The sequence below is a fragment of the Gallinula chloropus genome (assembly GCF_964237585.1).
Source record: "Gallinula chloropus genome assembly, chromosome: 1".
NCBI classification, from domain to species: domain Eukaryota; kingdom Metazoa; phylum Chordata; class Aves; order Gruiformes; family Rallidae; genus Gallinula; species Gallinula chloropus.
Genome location: NC_140085.1, coordinates 124,291,318 through 124,307,756, shown reverse-complemented (window position 1 = coordinate 124,307,756; position 16,439 = coordinate 124,291,318). Strand labels below are relative to the sequence as shown.

Below are 16,439 nucleotides of genomic sequence, written 5' to 3'. Positions count from 1 at the left end.
ATCAATTACGGCCAAAAAGACACATTGGGAGAATAAGGAGATCACTAAAAATTTAGCTTAGATTTTTTTTTTCCCCTCCAATTTTTCACTTTGACCATCCTCTTCACAAGGTACACAGGACAGCTGTGTTCCACCAGAAATGTATTTAACAAGAAGCCAAACGAAGACCATCTTTCAATAATTAGACTTTTTTTTGTGTGTGGTAAGGTAAGTTCACCCAGTCCCTTCAGCTCCACCTGGAAAAGAATCCACACAATGCATTTTTATTACCTTGTAATGAAATGAAAAGTAAATTTCCATAAAATATTCACAAATAAAATTGTCTGGTTCTCTTTGAGGGACAGCTATTCAGACCAACTTCTTACACGGGTTATTTTACCCCTTGAGCACAAAAGAATTTAAACTTTGTATTTGAGAAAACGTTGAGGCTGAATTCATTTTAAAATATACCACTTATCTCCCTGTACAATGCCTGATCATTCCATCTTTATCCAGGCACAACTCCCCTTGATGTCATGGCAAACGATTTACAAAGGCTGCATGATCAGCTCCATGCAGAACAAAAATAAGAAAGGCTGTCTGCGGAGTGCTGTCAAACCCTTACTGGTGCAAGAAAATCTGTTACAACTTGTTCTTTACCACCACAATTTATAAAGCTACAACTTCTGCTTTCTCTTCCATGTACAGCCTATAATTAATCACAAGGGGTTTTTCCTTTTCTCTCATTCTTTTCCTTGATACTCTACCTATTTTCATTTAATTTGTTCCTGACTGATAAAAATATATGTAGCAATTTCTTTCCACTACAAAATACAAATAAATACACAATCAATTAATTTATTACATTATAATTTTAAAATATGGCAAGGTTTAAATTTCCTTTGATACCCTAATAATTTATTTACCACTCAAAGCAAAACCCAGTATTTTAGTTGTTAGAGTAACAAAAATATTCATTAGTTAAGGATTGCAGGATGGTAACAAGAATGAAATGCAGCAAACAGTGCTGCAAGTCGGAGTGCTAACCAGAGTGACATCTCCACACTGCTGAAGTAACTCCGCCTTGAGACAGTCAACATACACTTCTAAAATAAAGGTTTATTTTAAACCAAAAATAAAGTATGAAGAATTTCCACGTTAGGATTCCATCCCTAAGTTCCAAATCTGGAGGAATACTATTTGATAAAAAGCTAGAAAGAACTAAATAACTATTAATAAACTGTGAAGTTCCTTCAACTCCCTGTTCAGTCAGTCGTCCAATCCAGCTGTAAAACTTAACACTCCACAATCAAGTTAATTTTTGGCAACTCTTCTTCTGCATTCTCTTTGCAAAATGAAAAACTGAGTTCTGCAGCTTCAGCTGTGATTCAGAAATCAAAATCCGTAAATGAAGTTGAAGGGATTCAGTCAAGGGTTCAGCTACAGAAAATCCCATCAACAGCTAAGCTTTTGGTGTTTGTCTCCACTCATGGCACATGGAGTTTCTCCATACAGAAGAAGCGGGGGTGGGACCCAGAGCTGATTCAGGTCAGGGAAACTCTGCTTTGTCTTAACCAAACTTGAATGCAGATCAGTTTCAGCCAGTGCTAAAGGTCATGATATACCTCACAGATAACTGAAAGGGTTACTCCTAATTAATTTTTTATCACTGCAGAGTGCAGTACTTCCCCAAGTAGCACATACCATAAAACTGGATTTATATCAAAAAACACTGTATGTTTTTCCCATTAGTCTTCTGCAAATTGACTTGTCTCGATTTGTTTAATTGTATATTTCTTCCAAGACTAATTATGTTATTCAATGGCTAGATTGCCATTGAATGTCTGTCCATTTTCCATTATATGCTTTTCACCTAGCAGAAATACATAAAACAACTGCTGGAGTCAGCTGGCTTAGGAATTTAGGTTAAGAAAAATCAAAAAATAATGATGTTGACCTAAAATTTCCTATGCTGGGTCAAATGTATACTGGAAATTTTAGGACTTAGTAATTTACTTTTCCCTGGTCTAAGATTACATTAGGGAGAAGTGACATGAGACCTGGAAAAAGAATGAACTTTGTTGCCTGAGGTTGACAGTGATCTTCTGCCATCTACCTCAATAACAGTTGGGAATGAGTATGTTAGCTTGTTGTTCTGTATAGTATGTTTTACCTTCAGTATGAATTCCATACTGTTTTCAGTATTTCAGTATATGCCTTTTGTTTCCATAAATTATTTTTTCCTACTATTTTTGCCAAATATTGCTGTATTAAATTCAAAGATAAAATTAATAACATAGTGCTTCAGTTCTTCCAACACATTTTAGGAAGTTCTTAAATACTTGTTTTCTACTTTACTGCAATCAGGTAACAATAATGGTGAAGTTTATGGAGTTTGTCTTCACTGCTGCATAAACTGCTAACAATATTTGCTTTTACTGTCCTATCTCACTTGTTTAATTAATCTGCAGTTCTATTTTAATTTGAATGCTAGGTTTCCTAACATGTTGCTGGAACTGAATCTTCCAAAATCATTTCTATTCATTACAGTCCTTTCCCTTGCAGACAATATTTTTAAGATTCTTAACCTATTTTGGATGCACAGTTCTGCTAGAAGAATTGTTTATGTTCGGTAGCCTCCCTGCAATATTTAGATACGTTATATGAAGGAGTCAAAAAAGCCTGGATTATGTATATGTGAATGCAAACCATTTATTGCTTTATGAACAGAATAACCTCGCAGAAATTATCACCAAAAAAAAAAAATTGTGTTCTTGAGTCTTTTGATATTGCATTTAAACTTTTAAAAGAGTTGAAATAAGCATAAAATAATACACAGTCTTATATTAGTTCATCCATTTTGGACCTTGAGAGTCTGTCGCATACTCTTTTAGTTTTTTTCAACTAAAACATGGGAGCTAAGTAACTTCTTCTACAAGAAATGAGTTTACAACATGAACACACATGCTGGGATTACTTTTTTTTTTCTTTTAAACTTCAAATTTTAGTCCTCATTCACGAGAGCAAATGCTAAGCAGGTTCTTTTTTTCCTTATTGTAATCTATATTAATCCTGGTTCTTCAGTCTCAGATGTCTTTTGATCAAAGACTTTGTTGTGGTTCGGGTTTTGTGGTGTTTTTACTTGGTTTGGGTTTTTTTTAATGGGAAAACATGGTCTAATCAAACTCTTACAAATGCAGCACCACACAAACATTGGGAATGACTTGACCAGCATCCACCTCTGACTAATCAGTCAAAGCTGCATTTTAGCTGGTGAAGAAGAAACACAAATGCTTCAGGACCAACCGCACTTTGTAAATCTACATCTGAAGTAGTCACCTGGGCTGCCTTTGTAAACAAGCCTTCGTAATCTCAGCCTACAAGAGGCTTCTAATGTCAAATGAATCATTTCTTTGAAGTGTCTTTGAAGGTCTTATTTCTCTCTGAAGGGACTCTGAGGTGACTACCTTGGAGGTATGGCTGTATATGATAGACATCAACAGTAATATAAGGACCATCCCACCTCATGCTCATTTATTGGACAGGGATAGAGATTATCCAAAGGATTTAAGAGCAGGGTATGTCTAGATAACCTCCCTCTGCCATCCAAATGATTCCAGATGGCTACAGCAAAAGGACTTCCTGCGCTCCAGGCACTGTGCATCAACCACCCTTGTGTTGTTTATGTGACTCCCAGTTGCATTTTAATTCCATCTATAATTTGGCTTTCAAAGCATTCCGTGGCAATAAATTCCACTTTTTAGTAATATATGGAGAAAGAGGGGACTGAAAAAGAAAATTCATCTCCCTCTGTTCTAAACCTGTTGCTTAATTATTGTTTTTAAGAGTCTTTCCTTTCTGGTGGAATAGGGAAAAGCAGACTCTAGAAATCCTTGAGCACTGAAGGCAGGGAAGACTTCTCCCTGCTTCTTCGGTGCATGGAGGCATTGCTGCTTTCCATTCCCAGAGGTAGAAACACTTCACCAGGGCTCTGTGCAGAATGATAATAAAATTTAATTTGGGAATTCTCCATTAAATGCTGCTCTACACTGTATAATTAGGTTCTCTTGTTAAACAGCTAATTTGTAGTATTGAGTCACTACGTCCTGAAGGCAGCAGCACCTGAAAGCTTATAAAATTGACTGAAATGTGAAAGATAGAAATAAATAGTATGAAAGTCAGCCTAAACCAGGCAGAATTTCCCCTGCTAAATTTTTTTAATTACCTCCATTACTCACACTTCATTAAGTGTGCATTCCAATCATGTCCCCACAATTCAGTCAACTGGGCGAGCCTACTCTGAGTGTGTGTGTGCGTGTGTGTACCCCTTCAGCTCTGCCAGCCACTGACAATAATCCCGCTTCATAGGAATGTTTCTCAGTACACAGTTCATTTGTTTTAGCTTTCTCTCCCCCCGTCCAAGTTTGTGTGGTCAGATGAAATTCACCCTTTTTGCATTGTTTGGATGGACAGAAGGTCTACAGTCTAATATAATATCCAGCAATGAACCCCGGGTCAGCTCCTTCCTGACAGAAATTGTCGCAAGCAAGTCCTTCATTAAAGACTGAAAAGATCCTGTGAAACTTTCCTGCTTCACAAAACCCAACCTTTCTCCAGTGGAAAACCGTTCTGCCAGACCATTTTAAACCATTTTTACAACATAATGCAATTCACTCTGTATGTGTGGGATTCATTACAACAGGGATTAAAATGACAGCTTAGTGTCATGTGAAGCACGCAGCAGGGGATTTGAGACCGAGTTCAGTTGCTGGACACTAGGCCAGCCGAATTGTACTTACTGCTGAGTTACAGTAATACATATAGCTTTGGAATAAAGGAGCATGAGGATTAAGGGCTATCCTTCAGAGAGACTTAATAATACAGAGATCGTATCACACAGGAAAACTAAAAATGGACTTACTGGGAAATGTATGAGAGTAGTGGAGAAATGGCAAAGCGCAGATAAAAAGTGAAAAATTCTTAATCATCATAAAAATCCATTACCCTCATACGGCACAGATGCTACACAAATGATAAGCAGGTGTTGGGGTTTTTTTGGTAATCTAAATTCTAAATGATCCCGTTGTTATCAATCATCATCCTTCAAATAAATGCAGTGGAAATGGTAGTAAGCAAAGGGAGGTTCGTGGAAAAACAAAAAATCAGTTAATGCATGTAAAGGGTTAAACTGCACGGCAAGAAAATATCTGTGGAAGTGACGTGATAAAATCCCTAAAATTACATTTAAAACTTTAAAAGCCACAATGTTGAGGGCCTCACACAAGAAATCCAGAGGAATATTCCAAGAGCATGTAAATAATTCATGGCTGCTGAAGCACACAGGAGGCAGGTGATCTGAGAACAATGAGGTATCCAGGTGTGCTCCTGCCAAAGGCAGTGACATAAGCACACTGAATCTGCCGGAGAAATGCACGCACTCACCTCCATCCCACCAAGGCACACTGTAAACCCATTTCTAGAAGACACATACCTGTTTTAACATCAAAAGGAGGAAAAGCCCGGAGAAGGAGACTGGCTATGAAAAAAACCTTAAATGTTCATGGAAATGAATGCTCCCTGGCTCTAGCATATACTAGAATGGACCTCAAGGTGATTGCCTGGTTAGATATAAAAAACAACCTAAACCATACCCACTCCTGTTCCTTCAGCTTCCAGTATCTCCCTACCTTTACTCCCCCGTCCGCTCCCCTGGTATGCACTTTGAGTGACATATTTTTCACAAGTGTGGTAGCAACTCTTTTATCAGGAAAATAACTCTGTTACAGCACTTGGATGTTTGCTCCTCACAGTAAGAGTTCAAGTACAAATTCGGTTTTCTGTTGTACAGTGACGCAATCAAAGCTCAGATAAATTTCAAGGTGTCTTAATGAGAAATACCAACATGCAAAAATACATTCCTGGCAGGTGGATGTAAAGCCCAAAGTCAATAACCTTTGCTGTGAGCCTCACAGGTTGTACACTGCCTTTTCAGTCCAGAGGGAGCACTGAGACAGGTGGGGTTGAACGCATAAAATATTGAAACTGCCCAGTGTACAGCATTTGTCAGGGTCTCCACCCTGAGTGATTCGCCTCCCACTTGCCTCCCTAAAACACTCCTGGCTTCTCCGGTTCCTGAGCATGTAACCCAGTACAAAAGCTAAGCTTCACAGGTAGATTGCCTTGTTTTGATCTCCTTGGAGACATTTTAATGCTTGGAAATATTCTAGCGTAAGTACAACATATGTCAAACCCTTAAAATGAACCAAACTACTAACTGAGCAGATTTTGTCTGGAGATAGGAGAGAATATGTAATTATTCCTATGAATTTCCAAGAGAGCTTTTTGGGGAATTTTGTTTTTTTTTTTTTGTCTTACACACGTACCTGTTTCTTGTCTAAAACTGTTCAAGATAATTTCATCTGCTGCATAGGAGATATTTTACAGCTAACCAGATAGAATAAAAGAACATGCTATAGATTCCCCTCAAATCCTGATGCCTCTGGCAACTTGAAGACACAAAATATGGCAATCCAACTTGCTTGTAAAGAAGCACATAAGTTACTCTGTAGTAACCAAATTCCCGTTTTCCTTTTGCTTCTGTATCAGTTTCCTTCCTTCTGCAGATTTCAGAAAAAATCCTAGTATCTCTGCACCAAGCCAGCATAGAAGACCATAATCCAATTAAAATTGTGACTCTTTCTGCATCTGCCATGTGTCCAGAGAGCCTGAACCCAAGCTGCTAGCATATGCTAGCACATCTTAATTCCTGTTGTTAGCTGCGTCAACTAGAGGACCTTACGGGCACTTCAGCATATGCCAAAACAGCATTTCCCATTTTCTCTCTGTGGTTTCACTTTCCAGTGCGGGTAACCCAGCCTCAGCAGGTGGACTGCTGATGATGAGAGATCCCCTCTCTTCATCTAGCACCCTTTCTGTGTGATGGCTGGGATCTGTCCCACTCAGGAGGACCTTTCCATAAGGAATAGCATAATGCAGATAGATGACCACACATATGCTGTCTTAGCTCTCCATAAGCCTAGAGACACATTGCCATTGGGGTGTGGAAGTTAAACTTGTGTCTCTGTGATTTAAAATATAGGCATTATTCAAAATTTGTGGTTAACGTTTCTTGAAAGGCAACAGTGTGAAGCCTGTGGGCCTGGAGGCTGTTATGAGATGTGCTGCTGAAACACACTAGTTTCTCCATGACAAATTTGATTTTCCCAACTGCCCCTTCCCCTTCAATCCCAGCAACTGTTCTGTTTTAAAAGTATCCTGTATGGCAGATCAACAGGTTTTACTTGGCTGAATGAAGGAGAAAGGAGTTGTTTATCAAAAAAATCAAAAATTGAAAGCCAGCAGGCACAGATGGAACCCAGGAGATTCCAGTTAGATGTTACAAAAAAAAAAAAAAAAGAAAAAAAGCAGTGTTCAGTACAAGTATAGTCAAACACTGGTACAAGGATCTCCATCCCTGAAGATTCACAGAAGTTGAGTGGGCAAGGCCCTGAAGCCCCATCTCAGAAGCCATTCTAGAAAGACATTTTAGATCAGATAACTTCAAGAGGCCTCTTCCAATCTAAATCATTCAATGAATCTGTGTTTCTAATATTTGACTAAATGACTAAAAACTAACAGGAAACCAACCAATAAAACCACTGTAAAATATAATGGAAATAAATTTAAGTTTAAGACACAGTATTCACTTCCTGACCACCAACAAATCTTCCATAAGTAATTTTTTATCTTATGTTTTTCACATGATTTTACAGAAACTTCTGCTTGAGAGAAGAAGATGGGCAGAAACTGATTGCAGGACAATTTGCTTTATAATCATACAGTGACTGGTTTTATAATTAAATAATGATCAATCATACAACTACATGTATAGTTTAAAATAGCTGTAAATATAATCCCTTAGTTGCCCATCCCACTGACATTAACAGACATTAAGTACCAGTCGTATTGCCAGTCTATATGGCATCCGGCCTTTGTCATACAGTCTGCTTGGACAATTAATTATCCAAAATCATATTGAAAAATATATCACGCTGTGATATATTATGATATATTTTTATTTAATTTTAGTTAATGATTCCTGCATATGACTTTTCTGAGAATAACCGTGTCGTTCAGCCTGGATACATAAATTGGAAGCCCAACTCATCTTCACATTAAATAGGGGGTGCAAAGGGGCTGTGGGGACTAAGAAATATTTCCCAAGCCTGTCATCCATCTGAGCATCCCGAGTAGATCTCCTGAGAGTAAAGCTCAAGAGAGTATCTCCTCCCGCTTCCCAGAAACACACCCACCTTTCCAAGAGGAAGGATCCAGGAAGCCTGGCCTTGTGGGGACCACCATGCCCACAAGGCAGCTGGATTCCCAGTCTATGCAGCCAGGGAGTCAGAAGAACGCATCATGCTGTGTCGTGCCATCTCGCAAACCTGTTGCACCTTTTAGATGCAGTCTCAGGATGGAAAGTCTTCCCCTCCATTAGCTGCACAAGGAGCCCAGTATCCCAGTCTAGGCATTTAAATAATATCTGAAGCTGGATGATGTCAATTCTTCTCTGATCCCTTTATTCATACCCCAAAATGCACCCATTGTTGCTCATTAGCTGTAATTTGAAAGCCAAGTTTCCGAACAGAGAGCATGAGAGTTTAAATTGCCTAGAAATTCCGCACTTCCCTGAATACTTGCATATGCAGTTATTGTTCATCAGCCTCACCAACCACAGCACCTGCATACAAAACTATAACCGAGACCACAGGAGATACCACACTGAATCCTGCACAGACATTCTCATCCACAGAGATCTGTGTTCAAAAATCATGTACACGAGCAAAGGCAGGGCTTAATCTTGGGTTAACTTCTGTTAAGGTTTTTTAGGTTATTTCTCACACACAGCACCATTATTGGACACCGGCTCAGTGACCAGTCACCAGCAGAGCTTATTAAAAAAATAATAATTTCCCATGTATTTAAATTTGTGTTCAGGTCTCTGGATCTGTGTATAGAAAGTAACTTTTCACACAATAATTAACAGAAATTAACTAATGCTAAAAAATTGTAAAGGCAAAAAAAGAAAAGTCCTACCCAGTCACCACCTAAATAGTCCTAACAAAAAGGAACTGATTTTCTTTCCACTTTTATTGAAAAAAATACACTATATGAAAGTTCAAATCTTTTCCCCTAATTCTCTCAAGAGGGAGTTCCCATATGACCCAGCTGTCTGTGCATGAAAAATTTATTAACTGGTATGGTTTGCTTTATTTAGAATGAAAAGAATATCTGTTTGCCATTATTACTGCAGGGAGCAGAAGGCAATGCTAGGTCAGATGAAGACAATGCTTAAAGGTTTCTTTGTCCTTCTTATGACCTCCAGCTACCTAAACTGCATATTAATAGTCAAAATAATAAAAAAAAAAAGACATGCATTATCAAAATTCTCTATTTAAATATTTATCATAGAGTGTCAACTGACATACCATACAGTTTTAATTGGTAAAACCTATACAATTTGCATTGTCTAGCAATGGAAAATTATGCTTCCCAATGTCTCAAGCATGAGTTTAGCACGACATTTATAAGTTGTAGACAGATCTGGCTTTGTTTTAAAATGATATTTAAAATATTTACTGAGTGTTTCTAAAATATTTTCTTAAGAAAGCTCTTTAATCCTGCACACTTTTTGTTAATGTGAAAAGTGAAATTAAAACCACTGAACTGACTATAAATAATATCCAGTTTAGGAAGCTGTTCAGTTAAAGGAAAAGAAGATTATTCTGGTACATACATTTCCTCTATTTTGCCATTTCAGGATAGGCAAGTGATTAATTTTGATTAAAGTTTTGCATTGTTATTGGAGTAATAAAAATAATAAAAGGAATTTGAATTAATGTTTCCTTTCATGGCCACAAGTTCACAAACAATTAATTTGTCTTCAGAACAAAACAAATTTCATGTAAGATATTTTAGGATAAAAAGTCCAACAGGTTGTCACATTTTGGGTTGTATTTTCTGGAGACACACTTTTCATTTAGCAAATGCCTTGGGCACACAAGACAGTGTAGAAAGGAGGGAGAAGTTCGACATACTTGGAGCTTTTGGTAGCATTTACCCTGATTTGAAGAACAGAATTTACACAGAAATGGGTCTATAGGTTTGTGTTTTTTTTTTTTGGTTGGATGGCTTGTTTTATTTAAAAATTAACAGAAATTACATTAGCAACTGTCCTGCTGCTGACATTTCTCACTAACTTCAAGAGAAGCCTTTTTCTGTCAGTTCTGTGTTGGTATTTTACAGGTTCAGTGCTGATATCCTCTCTCTGATACAGGAAATACTAACTACATGCAACCCGAGTCAGATTCCAAAAGAAAGCTGTGAGCACAACTTCTAGCAAATTGAATATTCCACAGCATCATCAGAAAGGATGACAATGCCTTGTCTAGGTAAAATTTAGTCTTTATAAGAAACTGCAGGGTGATCGCAGCAAACAAACATGGAGGCCATGTGAGTCCCCTATATTACTATGCTAATTTGTTTCAAACCTGTGAGGTTATCTGCCAGAGCAGCGAAAGCTCTGACTTATTCTACTCCTTGTCTCTGTCTTTTTCTCTCAGAAAGCATCCTGGTTAATGCCAGTAGAAAACAGAAGTCTAGTTACATGAACTTGCTTATTGGGAAATAGAGATTTTTTAGTACTTATAACTCTCAACTCAAGGAAAAAAAAGGGTTGTATAGAAGCACAGTGGGTACTTACAGTACTAGGTACACTGTGTTTTGTTTAATGTAGGAAAACCACCTCCAAAATACATGTGGTCCTATCAGGGGAGACTGAGTTATATGGCCACTCAGCATCAACAATGTTTATAAAAGACTAAGACATAAACCAAAGGATAGAGACAACAAACTCTTCCAGAAAGTGTCCAAACCCGTGTTTAACCCAGATGACCTGATCCAGTGCTGGGTGGAGGTAAAGCTAATAAGAGGCTTAGGAAACAAAGTAGAAAGCACTGCATGGTGCTCCATCACTAACATAGAATCACAGAAGGTGTTAGGTTGGAACGGACCTTTAAAAGTCATCTAGTCCAAACTCCCCTGCAGTAATCAGAGACACCTTTAATTAGATCAGGTTGCTCAGAGTTCCATCAAGCCTGACCCTGAATGTATCCAGGGATGGGGCCTCCACCACCTCTCTGGGTAACCTGTTCCAGTGTCTCATCAGCCTCATAGTAAAGAATTTCTTCCTAGTGTGCAATCTAAACCTTCTCTGCTCTAGTAGGGCATATATATTCAGTAGAGCACTATATACAGGGCATCACGAAATCTGCTGCTTATGGTTTACTCACCATAATGGCATAAAGTGCATTTCTGCACTTCATAGTAATCTCTAGATACTGATTGTAGAGTGCTGTTGATGTTCCTGGGAAGCATGGTCTGAATGCTGCTACCTACACTGACCTGATGAAGGAAACTGGGACAGCCACTGGATGTTGCATATGTACTTGGATACCAGAGTCATCCTTGCAGGACTCTCAGGACTAACTTTGTTCTCTCTGGCTTTTGGACTTTACAAGGTGAAAGCAAAGTCAAGTTCTTTATTTGTGTCTATTCATAGCCCAGACACAATGGGTTCCATTGTATGTATGTCTTACAGACTTCAAAAGCATTTTACACCACTAAAATATTTTTTAAATAAAAAGTTGGTGTTAAATATTGTCAGCACACTTCCTGTCTCTCTTGCCATATGTCACCAGTTCTTTAGACCCCACACAGGAGAACAGGAAAAGCTACAATTTCCCATTCAAATAAGAAAATGTATCCAAAAATTCTCTTTCCACTAATATTGAGGTTTTAAAAAATTTTATTCATATTTCTTGTACACCTTAGACTGAGCACCAACTCTAATCCAATGTATGGTCCAACCAAAACTTTGTTACATCATGAAATTGTCTGAAGCCAACAAACATACCAGAGAGGGATAAATCTGCCCAAACTTAAAACAAGATATATGTCACTGCAGCTGGCATGATAGGTTGTTTTTATGAGTGAAACTTGTACTCACATTTTGGATCCACAGAACAATAACAAACAGGACCTGAATCATTACCTAAAAATCTTGGATACTGATTCTTCAGTCTCTTCTCATTTATAAACACAGAAAAAATCCTCTACAATCCAGTGTTATGTAAAAGAATTACACATTTTACACATTATATTCTGTCTGTAAAATATGGTGTCCTGAAATGTACGAGCTCACTTTTTTTTTTGTTATATTTACTTATATTTTATCCTAATAAAAATCATCCCACTAAAGTACTAGAAATGTTCTTATAAATCTAATAATTAGGAGATGTTATCTCAAATAATAAGATGTTAGTACTCATATTTGCAATTTCAATCAAAAAATCAAATCCTTGCTTCTGCTCTGAATTCCTGCTTCTACAAATCTACTGATTTTTAAAATAAAAGATGAAAAATGATGCTAATTACAGAGAAACAATGCCCTAAGGTGGTATCTTAGTTTGAAACTGTCCACTAAGTCAAAATTGTCCCTAGATACACTAGATACATATCCCTAGATACGCATCAGGTAGGGTGGAATTTCTCCCAGCAAAGTGTAACAGGTTGATATTTTCGTTAGATTTTTCATGAGAATATGACAAAAACAAATGCTTCACGTTAAACTCTCCTCCCACATACACTTTTGGATAATTTAAAACCAGTGGAAAAAAACCTAGCAGTCTGAGGTTAAGAAATACATCCCTAAAATATTAGAATTTTAGATTTCCTAAAAATATACTGAAGTGTCTGCATTTCACATCTATAAACAAATGTATACACATGATTTACTAAAATAAAAGAGAATATTTCATCTTCTCTAGTCTCCTGCCTTAATGGAGAATAAGTAATTCCTTTACCACGTTTAATAAATGTGTGTAATACCAATAGAAAATATCAAAATGGGTCATGTTTTTACTTTGTGTGTTGACACAGTAATTGGTCAATTATGTGTAATGGAGACTAACTGCCTCTCATAAAAAAAATCTCATACTCTCTGCATTAATAATAAAATGTCTTTTTTTTTCACACACACATTATGGAAGCCAAACAAGATAAAAGCATGGAAAAAACTTTGGAAGAGGGAGAAACCAGTCACCTGTGGCTTGCAGTACCTGGCAGCACATTGTTCCTAGTAATCACTTAAAACTGTGTAACAGGAATGGCCTGACAAGACAGGAAATGTCAGCACAGGGGAAGCCATTGAGTCTGATCCAGGGCTTTGGTACAACTTTGTCACTTTGGGTAAGTCCTTCTACTGCTCCCCTGTCTATCATGGACCTTGCCCTTCTCTTCACACCTTACAGAATACACGAATAACAAACATTTAGGGTGAATTAATCAACTGATAGCAAAATGATCTCTCCCTGTCCTTATCTCGACTCCTAAGCCTCTCAATATATATTTTCTCCCCTGTCCAACTGAAAAAGGGAGTGATAGAGCGGCTTTGGTGGGCATCTGACTTCCAGCCAGGGCCAACCCCCCATACCTCTATATTCATGGAAGAAGGAAAGGTGCCTTTAGAGGAGGATTTATCTCACCCTTGGTTTTTAAGATATAGGTGAAAAAGATTACCCTTCAGACCTGCCATTCTTTGTTCTCTGACTACAGTGAAAATGTAGATTAATTTTTAGGTAGGCAAAATTTGGTGAAATCGATCTAGCAGTACTGATAAAAAATAGCTACTTTGAAATATATTTAGGCTAGATCTCAGTGTACAGTATGTCATCCTGAAAAAGAATTAATTTTTACAAAATCTGATTTGATTCAAATGAAGATTCAGTGACATTGAAGAAAAAACTCACGGAGCACTATAAAAGTATCTCTGTGATAATAAAAAAGATACTAAAAATGTCCTTTGCACTTAATTTTTAAAAAGAAATTGATTTAACAGATAAATTTAATTTATTGCTTGGGTAGAACCTTTGGGCATTTTACAAAGGACTGAGGAACTATTGTACTGTCTCTTGTCGCCTTGCAGATCTCATTAGTGTGCAAGACACTTGCATTGAAGGGCTTATGTTCATTCTTTACCCTATTTACAAAAAGCTAAAAGATTGGTTAAGCTATTAAATGAAGTTCCTGATTTATACTGAAACATTTACTCAGTCACATCAAAGAGCACTAGTGTTAAGATCTTGACTCCAGCAGGGGCAGAGGTCCTGAGTTTCCTTTGGCGCTTGCCTAGTCTGGGAACTGACCTGGGAGCCCCAGGTATCCATCAGGATGGTAGGCACAAGCACCTGCTCATCTCATGGTCCCTGCATTATGCCCATATGCCTGTTTGGGATGGTTCAGAAATAAGCTTGCAGAAATAGAAGAAGGAGAAAACAGAAGTTTTCACTGCTTTCCTGCACAGAGGTCATGAGGACACAGTGTAGGGCTTCCCAAAACACCTATCTCTAATGTGACTATGGAGGCAGAGAAAACCATAGTCTCAAGACATCCAAGAACGAGAAAGGAAAGTGTGAATGGCATTGGTAAGAGCAGGACAATTTCCCAAGAGCACTGTATATAGAGGAAACCAAGTTAAGGCAACTAGTTTAGGAAAGAAAAAACTGAAAAGAACTGAGGAATTAATAATAAAATAAAATTTTAAAATGTAAAAAGAGTGGTGAAAAAATAAGAAACAAAAGATGCTCAGGGAAGGAAATCAATCTTTATTTCCCAAGACTTGCCACAGGTCAAAGCTACGACGACAGCATGACAGATTTCCACTGACTATCATGATAAAGTCCTGGCACATTGTCCTTGCTATTACTGTCAATCAGGAACAACTGTCAAAAATTACTATGAACAATGAAGGTACATGTACACAGAGATGATCACAAAGGATGACAGGAGAAAGGATTTTTGACAGATTAAGATATTATTCTGCCTTCACTGTGTATGTTTAACTTTCAGGATTCAGTGGACAACAGAACACAAAGCATCAGATCCGCGTAATGTGGAGGCTGGTAATGAGGCAGAGAATCTATATCTTACCTTGCAAACCAAATCAAAATAAAGATAAAGGGAATGATGAGAAACAAAGAAAGAAAGAAAGGTGAAACTAAATAAATAAAATCATGTCAGAGAAACTGAGTGTGAGGGAGAAAGAGACGGGGAGAGCAGCCAGATTCTGTTCTCATTCACCCACTAGTCATGGATTTACATTCATGTAACTGGCAACACCATTTGGCCCAGCTCCCCTTATCATCAACAGGCAGAAATGAATGACAGACCATACAGATGGAAAACACCTTTTTGCTCACCCACTTGTCTTCCTGACAGAACACAACCGTTCTCATTTTCATTTCTTTCTTTCATCCCTCAGCCAGTTTTCAAGCGATCTAGCAATGCTGAATAGGAACACTCCAGTTGTTCAAAGTTAATTTTGTGAGTATGAAAAAAGGTGAGAACAATGAAGATCAAGGCTTTACTATGACCTGTTGTCCTTGGGAGTATTTCAGATTTGCAGTGTCACACTGATCAACCTGGGGTTTTTTTAATTTATTTTTTTTTACGTGACTTCGAACACAATGTGGTTTATTTTTTCTACACTGCTGAAAACAGTTCTTCTAATGAAGGTTGAAATTTAAATAACAGTATTACTAACAAACTAATTACTTCTTTGTGAACAACCTTAAGTAGTTTTATATAAAAATAGTTAAATGTTGTGATATTGATCTGAATTCTAAAAAGCCTAAAGTCTGAGTAACACAGACTAAACTATTAGGTTTTAGTAGCATGTTGCCACTGATGCAGTGTCATTGCTCAAGCCAATTCTATGATACAATTACATTGTCTTACAGATTTTTCATCATTTTTGCATATATTAAACCAGATGTATAGGATAAAACCAAAACATAACTACATTTGCAGCTTGAGCTCTACTGTAAGCAATTGGAAAGGAAATAAAAGAAAAACAAATAAACAAAACAACAAAGGAGGCAATCCTTACATTTTGGAGACTGGGAAAGTAAACTTCAGAGATAGCTCTATGAGTTTGATTTTTTCCACTGTTCCTCCATTTCTTCATGATTAGCCAGCATCAGAGACAGGGTGTGGGCCCAGGTGGGATATGGGTTGGACATGAATATTCTCATGTAAAATATGAAAAAACTCCCTGGACCTAAGTGCAAACTGCCAAGCTTTTCCTGATACCAGTTTTGTATAGTTCCAACCAAAACATGCATTACAGATCTTTCCACAAACCTGAGGTTCTCTAGTCTCTTAATAAACCCCCTCATAGGTCAAAGGCACAAACTCACAGTAGCGTGTCTATTAACTAATTGTCTGAAGAGGCACAACCCACCTTTCATACTGAAAATTCAATCAATTTCTGAGGCTTTATATCCAAATATTGTTTTGGTGGAATTTTATGCTGTGCTGCACTGCTTTTCACAGCCATCTGG

The 16,439-nt window shown here is 37.6% G+C and overlaps 1 protein-coding gene across 4 annotated transcripts in view; it reads right to left on the bottom strand.

Moving 5' to 3' along the window:
* Positions 1-16,439, bottom strand: part of DMD (dystrophin) — a gene marked incomplete at its 5' end in the record, with an annotated part of 1,290,802 nt that overhangs the window by 1,075,760 nt on the left and 198,603 nt on the right. The window lies entirely within an intron of this gene.